At 41.0% G+C, this 8,517-nt stretch overlaps 1 long non-coding RNA gene across 1 annotated transcript; it reads left to right on the top strand.

Annotated features, from left to right (window-relative positions):
• Positions 1-767: 767 nt before the first annotated feature.
• LOC134675976 (uncharacterized) lies at positions 768-1,605 on the top strand. Its single transcript, XR_010099847.1, has 2 exons — positions 768-940; positions 1,416-1,605. It is a non-coding gene; the product is annotated as an uncharacterized LOC134675976 (long non-coding RNA).
• Positions 1,606-8,517: the final 6,912 nt, after the last annotated feature.

Here is an 8,517-nt window from a genome sequence, read left to right as displayed (position 1 = left end):
GCCCGGCTTTGGAACGCGTACGTCGGGCTCCGCCCGACTCTTTTAGTATGAGGGCGCCTTCGGCGCCCGGCATTGGAACACGTACGTCGGGCTACGCCCGACACTTTTAGTATGAGGGCGCCGAAGGCGCCCGGCTTTGGAACGCGTACGTCGGGCTCCGCCCGACTCTTTTAGTATGAGGGCGCCGAAGGCGCCCCGCATTGGAACGCGTACGTCGGGCTGCGCCCGACACTTTTAGTACGAGGGCGCCGAAGGCGCCCTTCTTCGGAACGCGTACGTATCTTGTAAAAAAATTGACTGTTTCATACATTTTGGCTGGTCAGGACTTCTATACCTATTCACGTTATAAAATGTTGCAGGACATTAAAAAAACACCATGTAGGTATAGCGACCAAACAAATTTCTTTTGCAAAAACCTTCTTGTATCGCCGTAGTCGCGTAACATGCGGATAGAATCCAGAGCGCTTGTAGATTCATAGTTCGAATTACCTAACCGATAAATTAATGTTTTATATGGTTCATGCAAGCAAAGCCGGGTGCAAAAGCTAACAATATTTATATATTTGAAATGTGCTAATTGAGCTCTTTCAAATGATGTATAACACGTCATCATTACTTAATTTTAATTTTTTGCTTCGTTACTTTATGACCTCTAGAGGGCGCCGTGTTCATTTTTTTTGACGCCATATAGCCTATAACCAGCGGACAATTAAGACGATTCGAATGACACAGCGTTTGTTAAATTATAATAAGTACTTTAGAAGGGGTCCATATTGGGTTGCATACAAATTTAGGTCATATATTTGATGCGCATAACAACTTGTGTCATAATCATCATTGCGCATACAAATGAAAAGTCATATTATATTGTGTCATACATTTATAGCCATAATATTTGATGACATACTCAGCAGTTGTCATATATTTTTTGTGCATATAGGTTTTGATTATAATTAATCAAATGTCATACCAGCTAAAAGCATAGGTATTTATCGATACTTATAATGTTTTTACGTATAACGTTTTGTAGCATAATAATTTTCAACCATAATGGTTTACATGAATAATTGAAAAACTAATTTTAGCCTCTCAACAGCTCCTCAAAAAAAAAACCTTTTCCCTAATCTTTGTCCAAACACTTAATTCGACGGAGCCCCGCTGACGCGGGGCTCCTATTTCTGCGTAGTTTGCCCTTCGGGCATCTAAAGAAACCTAACGAACCTAACCTACCTATTATGATAAGTTTCTGTTATAAAACCGTTTCTCGTACCGGAGGGGCGCCTCTCCTTCGATCTCCTCTTTTATACGGTTTTTGTGTGGTGTTATGACCACTAAATGTATGACTTATTTTTTTATGTCTATATTAATACTATGCACTGTAATACTTCGAACGAAAAACAATTATGGATATCAAGCGGATGACTTAAAATTTTATGCGAATTAAATTAATGACTATAAAAATTATGACATAACTCATTTATGACAAAAACCCAGTTATGCTCAGGAATAATTCTGACTAAAGATTTTTATGACTTACAATTTTATGCATAAAGTGTTATGACAATTAAAAATATGACAAAAGTTGTTATGCTACCAGAGGGAGTCCCGTGTGTACGACCCTTTAAATTACAAATAAAAGTACGGGAGTAGAAAAATATATTAAAAGCAAGCAAGCTCCTGATGACACTCCTCGGTACGGAGTGAAACATGTCGAGCGTTTTTCGACTTAAAATACGTGAGTGACCCGTTCTTAATATACTTATTTAATATTATCAACTAGTGCTCGACATGCTAATGCCCATTAGATGACACCTTGCTGTCACCTCTATTGACAATGACTTAAGTTTCAAGATGACATGTACTGGGACCGCGTCGAGCACCAGTACGTTTACTCTTCACATGTCACCGAGCTAAGTTGATATACCGGGTGTGGCCTGTAATATGAGCAAAAAATTAAACTGTAGGCATACTAACTAACATTTGTTCAGCGACTTTTAAAAATAACTTGTGGTTTGATTTTTAATACACTTTAAAGTTTATTCTAAGACTCAATGTATTGCGAATTTTGTTCTGTTTAAGGCATGACAAGCACCGTCAATCACAATGATATGGCGTGGCGATGGCGTCCATTGAAGATAATATTTATTTTGTATGAAAAATAGGGAGTCTAAATAATTCATAATTTTTAAAAGTTGTAAAACAAAAGTGTCACCGTTTGAGGAGTAGGGTCTTATTATAATTTACCTTCTAAAGTACTTATTATAATTTAACAAACGATGTGTCATTCGAATCGTCTTAATTGTCCGCTGGTTATAGGCTATATGGCGTCAAAAAAAATGAACACGGCGCCCTCTAGACGTCATAAAGTAACGAACCAAAAAATTAAAATTAAGTAATGATGACGTGTTATACATCATTTGAAAGAGCTCAATTAGCACATTTCAAATATATAAATATTGTTAGCTTTTGCACCCGGCTTTGCTTGCATGAACCATATAAAACATTAATTTATCGGTTAGGTAATTCGAACTATGAATCTACAAGCGCTCTGGATTCTATCCGCATGTTACGCGACTACGGCGATACAAGAAGGTTTTTGCAAAAGAAATTTGTTTGGTCGCTATACCTACATGGTGTTTTTTTAATGTCCTGCAACATTTTATAACGTGAATAGGTATAGAAGTCCTGACCAGCCAAAATGTATGAAACAGTCAATTTTTTTACAAGATACGTACGCGTTCCGAAGAAGGGCGCCTTCGGCGCCCTCGTACTAAAAGTGTCGGGCGCAGCCCGACGTACGCGTTCCAATGCGGGGCGCCTTCGGCGCCCTCATACTAAAAGAGTCGGGCGGAGCCCGACGTACGCGTTCCAAAGCCGGGCGCCTTCGGCGCCCTCATACTAAAAGTGTCGGGCGTAGCCCGACGTACGTGTTCCAATGCCGGGCGCCGAAGGCGCCCTCATACTAAAAGAGTCGGGCGGAGCCCGACGTACGCGTTCCAAAGCCGGGCGCCTTCGGTGCCCTCATACTAAAAGAGTCGGGCGTAGCCCGACGTACGCGTTCCAAAGCCGGGCGCCTTCGGCGCCCTCATACTAAAAGAGTCGGGCAGAGCCCGACGTACGCGTTCCGAAGCCGGGCGCCTTCGGCGACCTCATACTGAAAGTGTCGGGCGTAGCTCGACGTACGCATTCCAAAGTCGGGCGCCTTCCTTCCTCCTGCCTTCGGGGACTCCCTCTGGTAGCATAACAACTTTTGTCATATTTTTAATTGTCATAACACTTTATGCATAAAATTGTAAGTCATAAAAATCTTTAGTCAGAATTATTCCTGAGCATAACTGGGTTTTTGTCATAAATGAGTTATGTCATAATTTTTATAGTCATTAATTTAATTCGCATAAAATTTTAAGTCATCCGCTTGATATCCATAATTGTTTTTCGTTATATGCACAAAAAATATATGACAACTGCTGAGTATGTCATCAAATATTATGGCTATAAATGTATGACACAATATAATATGACTTTTCATTTGTATGCGCAATGATGATTATGACACAAGTTGTTATGCGCATCAAATATATGACCTAAATTTGTATGCAACCCAATATGGACCCTCGTACACACACCTTTAAAACCCTACCTTATAGTTGTCAAGACAAGTCTTTAGTCTATTCCCCAAAAAAGAATTTGTGCATACACGCATTATCTTTTTGGCGATTTTACAATAAGTAAATTTGTATGCAACCCAATATGGACCCCTTCTAAAGTACTTATTATAATTTAACAAACGCTGTGTCATTCGAATCGTCTTAATTGTCCGCTGGTTATAGGCTATATGGCGTCAAAAAAAATGAACACGGCGCCCTCTAGAGGTCATAAAGTAACGAACCAAAAAATTAAAATTAAGTAATGATGACGTGTTATACATCATTTGAAAGAGCTCAATTAGCACATTTCAAATATATAAATATTGTTAGCTTTTGCACCCGGCTTTGCTTGCATGAACCATATAAAACATTAATTTATCGGTTAGGTAATTCGAACTATGAATCTACAAGCGCTCTGGATTCTATCCGCATGTTACGCGACTACGGCGATACAAGAAGGTTTTTGCAAAAGAAATTTGTTTGGTCGCTATACCTACATGGTGTTTTTTTAATGTCCTGCAACATTTTATAACGTGAATAGGTATAGAAGTCCTGACCAGCCAAAATGTATGAAACAGTCAATTTTTTTACAAGATACGTACGCGTTCCGAAGAAGGGCGCCTTCGGCGCCCTCGTACTAAAAGTGTCGGGCGCAGCCCGACGTACGCGTTCCAATGCGGGGCGCCTTCGGCGCCCTCATACTAAAAGAGTCGGGCGGAGCCCGACGTACGCGTTCCAAAGCCGGGCGCCTTCGGCGCCCTCATACTAAAAGTGTCGGGCGTAGCCCGACGTACGTGTTCCAATGCCGGGCGCCGAAGGCGCCCTCATACTAAAAGAGTCGGGCGGAGCCCGACGTACGCGTTCCAAAGCCGGGCGCCTTCGGTGCCCTCATACTAAAAGAGTCGGGCGTAGCCCGACGTACGCGTTCCAAAGCCGGGCGCCTTCGGCGCCCTCATACTAAAAGAGTCGGGCAGAGCCCGACGTACGCGTTCCGAAGCCGGGCGCCTTCGGCGACCTCATACTGAAAGTGTCGGGCGTAGCTCGACGTACGCATTCCAAAGTCGGGCGCCTTCCTTCCTCCTGCCTTCGGGGACTCCCTCTGGTAGCATAACAACTTTTGTCATATTTTTAATTGTCATAACACTTTATGCATAAAATTGTAAGTCATAAAAATCTTTAGTCAGAATTATTCCTGAGCATAACTGGGTTTTTGTCATAAATGAGTTATGTCATAATTTTTATAGTCATTAATTTAATTCGCATAAAATTTTAAGTCATCCGCTTGATATCCATAATTGTTTTTCGTTATATGCACAAAAAATATATGACAACTGCTGAGTATGTCATCAAATATTATGGCTATAAATGTATGACACAATATAATATGACTTTTCATTTGTATGCGCAATGATGATTATGACACAAGTTGTTATGCGCATCAAATATATGACCTAAATTTGTATGCAACCCAATATGGACCCTCGTACACACACCTTTAAAACCCTACCTTATAGTTGTCAAGACAAGTCTTTAGTCTATTCCCCAAAAAAGAATTTGTGCATACACGCATTATCTTTTTGGCGATTTTACGATACTTCGTGTAATGACCACTTAAAAAATATTGAATGAAATACAGTGTTGCCAAACTTATTTTAAATGTCATCTCTGACAAATAAGTGAACTATAGACATGATTTTTTTTAAATTTCATTCAGTCATTCATTCTTTTCCCGCCCATACCCTCCATTTTTGCTACTTCTTGAATTAAAAAGATTTGTTACATTTTCAATTTTATTTCAAAGTAAGTGCTTGGTCGTAGAAAAAGTATTGTATGCAACGTTGTTTAACTGAGTCAAAAAATACTCGTGGCATCTTTATTAACAATTTTCGGCTTCGCCTCAAATTGTTACTTACGCCACTCGCCTTTTTTGACCTCTCTTAAACAACGGTTGCATAAAATACTATTAATATGTCTGTCTCACGGAAGTTTTGTTACTAGTTGATAATGATGATGACTAGTACGTTTATCTTAACAAACATAGTAACTTATAAAGTAGAAATTCTTCATAAAAAGACCCAAAAACAATGACAAATCGCGAGGCGGGGCTATATAACGATATAAAACGGACACGCATAATAAGTATAATAACACCGCGTATTTATTTATATTAGGTCCGCTACTGAGGGCGGGGCCCGTAGACAGGTTAATGATTCAGAGGCCAATTCCAACCAAAATTGACATCAGGATTATATTTGAATCAAGTTATGTAGTTAAGCACCCGACCCGGTATGACCCGGTATGACCCGGGTATGTCCTTAAACTACGTCCAGGACCCGGGTATGTCCTTAAACCACGTTCAAGACCACCGGTGGACGGGCAGCAGCGTCCCTCAAATTCGGTGTACTCGACTGCGATCGCCAACCCGCCTGCCAAGCGTGGCGATTATGGCATTCACCCCCCAAAAAAGCCCCAAAAACGCTAGGTTGAAGAAGACTACCATACAGAAAGGAAATTTCCTAGAGAACCGAAGATTGACAGCGGTTCTGGGTCGAATCATGGCCCTTTCTAATATATGGCACTATCCCTTTCGGCTTTAGGTTTGTCAAAATTCAAGCCATTATCTTATCTGTGGTCGTGCATGCAAAGGGATGTCAAGTTGTGTCAACCCTAATAATTGCTCGGAGCAATGCTGAGAGTGGAGCCGAGTTTGACCGAAGGAAGGAGTTTCGCACCTGGCTCTGGTTTCCTAGGATAGCGGTGCTGTCATATAGCGGCCGTCTCCATACAAATCATCATCATCATCATCTCAGCCATAAGACGTCCACTGCTGAACATAGTCCTCCCCCTTATGGGGGGTGAATGCCATAATCGCCACGCTTGGCAGGCGGGTTGGCGATCGGAGTCGAGTACACCGAATTTGAGGGACGCTGCTGCCCGTCCACCGGTGGTCATGGACGTAGTTTAAAGACATACCCGATTCCACTACTACCGGGTACTAAAAGATAAATTCGATCCATACAAATACGACAACCATATTTAGCCATTGTGTATGGAGACGGCCGCTATATGACGGCACCGCTATCTAATGCCTCCTCTACACGATGGGTCAGCGCCGGCCACTCCAAGGGACGCATTTACGCGTTAGAGAGAGCAAGTGATATTGCTATCTCATTCTACCGCATGGCTGCGTCCCTTGGAGTGGCCGGCGTTGGCCCATCGTGTAGAGGAGCCATAAGGAAAACAAGGCCCTACCACTACTAGACCACGTTTGACGTGTTGCCTCCCTGTCGCACTTACGTACGAAATTACACGTACGACAGAGGCAACACGTCGAACGTGGTTCACGATAGGCCCTCAGAGCTTTATCATGCATTTCACTCGTACGTTCGTAGGTGGATTGGTGTGAGAGCACGATAGCTTAATAACTTTGATTTGAATATCGTTCTGATGTCAGTGTACGTTCGAATTGGCCTGTTAGTATACTTGGGGCACACTGAGCTAAGATTTCTTTTGAAAAAAAAACCGGTCAAGTGCGAGTCAGACTTGCGTTCCAAGGGTTTCGTACCTACATTACTAAATTTTTAACAATGTATTTTTTTATGTGGAACGTGAATCAAATGTCTAAAAACCCCGTAGGGGTCGGATCAGAAACCAAGTAATTAAGTCCGACCCACGCTTGACTACTTGATTTCTAATCTGTGGCCATGAGTAAGCCCATTCAAAATTTAAAAAAAAATAGGTTTTCCTGACATCTATAGTAGAACTATTTTGTGATTTTTTTTCAAAATTTTAGACCCAGTAGGTAGTTTCGGAGATAAAGTGGGGGGAATGGTCGGACAGACAGACGCACGAGTGATCTTATAAGGGTTCCGTGTCTTCTTTTTGAGGTACGGAACCCTAAAAAGGTTGGCAAAGCAATTAATAAGGTTTTACAGTTGAGTTATAAATGAGGATGTATTTTTTGTTTTGACGTGTTTTAGATGGAATCTTTTTTATGGACTTTCAGCCGTATTCGAACAATGAGATACGTCAAATACTAGATATTGAAACGATATGGATTAGGTATGTCAGTGTCAAAGAAGTGTCAAAAGTGACGTTTTTGTTTGAAGAAATGTCAATTTTGACACTTGTTTGACACTGACATACCTAATCCATATCGTATCTAGTATTTGACGTATCTCATTGTTCGAATACGGCTGTGTGGCTTTAAGGATAGTCCTCTATAATTATTTACATTATGTGATAGGTATTTTCATTTTAATAATATCGACTGGAGTCAGTTAAATAAGTCACAAAATACAAAATATTAATGCAAAAAGCAAGAACAAAAAATTTTTAGAATTTATTTATTTATATATTTATTTATATGAGTCTAGAGTGTCCCACTGCTGGGCAAAGGCCTCCCTCCTCCCTTTCCACGCATCCCGGTTTTGACCCGTCTCCCACCAGTTCCTATCAAAGGCGTCAAGGTCATCTCGCCAACGCCGTCGAGGTTTGCCGCGACCCCGGGTTTGATGTGGTTTAGACTTTAATAAAAAAAAAATTGAGCTGACTCACAATTTCCAAGAAACCCAAACATAATTTTAGGTCGCGTTGTTTTATCATAGGGCCCCATAGTGGCCATAGGAATATGACCAGTTGACCACCTCCTGTGTACATCATCAGAACTACTTCCCCGCGAAGCGGGGCTCCGTCTAGCTAAGTTGTAAACTAAATGTTTTTTTGAAAAGAAACAGTGCGGTGGGACCATGGTAATATTATCCCCTAAAAAAAATGCAAATAAAACGCCTTGGAAAGTACCTATTAATTATGAGAAAAATTAAACCTAGGAATTAATGTGTCTGGTGTAAATTAAGAATAGGAAAAAATG

Source organism: Cydia fagiglandana, chromosome 23 (genome assembly GCF_963556715.1).
Source record: "Cydia fagiglandana chromosome 23, ilCydFagi1.1, whole genome shotgun sequence".
Lineage (NCBI taxonomy): Eukaryota > Metazoa > Arthropoda > Insecta > Lepidoptera > Tortricidae > Cydia > Cydia fagiglandana.
The sequence above is the reverse complement of the archived record's forward strand: the minus strand, read 5'-3'. Positions and strand labels throughout refer to the sequence as shown.